The sequence below is a fragment of the Echinops telfairi genome, unplaced genomic scaffold (assembly GCF_000313985.2).
Source record: "Echinops telfairi isolate 266 unplaced genomic scaffold, ASM31398v2 ScPeMD7_9;HRSCAF=40, whole genome shotgun sequence".
Classification (NCBI taxonomy): Eukaryota; Metazoa; Chordata; class Mammalia; order Afrosoricida; family Tenrecidae; genus Echinops; species Echinops telfairi.
In genome coordinates this window covers 56,998,757-56,999,653 of record NW_022103906.1, presented here as the reverse complement: position 1 = coordinate 56,999,653, position 897 = coordinate 56,998,757, and positions in this window count along the sequence as shown.

Here is an 897-nt window from a genome sequence, read left to right as displayed (position 1 = left end):
ATGATGGAGATTTTATACCTTCCCTTAGTTTTTATTAATTCTAGAGCTATTATCCCAAGAGCTATCAAAGACAGGATTGATATAGTGTTGAATGAGCATTTTAAGATTATTTTGTTTTCATACAGTTGAATAATATATCCATATTTACACTCATGCAAATGATGAAATGAAGGACAATAAGTGGAAATACATACACCATTCGAATGTGCTGTGCGAAGTTTAGCATTAGAAGACTTCTAAAACTGGATGGTTAGTGTGCTATTTATGAAGAGATTCGATTCCATTCCCACATTACTTTGTCATGTGGCATGTGCAATAAATAGCTTGGCTCATTCCTCTGGAGTCAAAGCAACTAAAATTGAATTCGTTTTTGAAAGGCAAGACAAAAAAACCCCACAAAACAAAACCACGCATATAACCACCACTCTGGTTCGGACAGTGTTTGGTAATGCTGTATGCTGTCCCCGTTTCCCTCCCCACTCCCTCTATTTCTGAAGAAGTATCCATTTTGTCTCTGGACATGACAGAATTCAGATTAGTCAAGATACCTGGAAGAATGATTTGAATAAATTAATGTTTCTAAAATCACAGGTAGTTAGGTCTGTAGGTCTTAAATGTGATAGAACTCTTCTCAAATCAAAATACAATTTCTAAAATACACAACAAAAGTAATAATTTCCTAAAGCCATAACACAGAAAAACAACATTAAGAGAAAAAAAGTCAAGTGAATTAAAGACTAAATTAAGAATCAAAAGATAATGACACAAATGGCACGGAATGACATCTGCAGTCACACTTATGAGAACTGCCGGTAGGATGCTAGCTAACGCTGCAGACTGCGAGTGCTGTGAGGGAGGATGATGAAGATGTCTGCTGACGTCAAGATTTGATCGTCT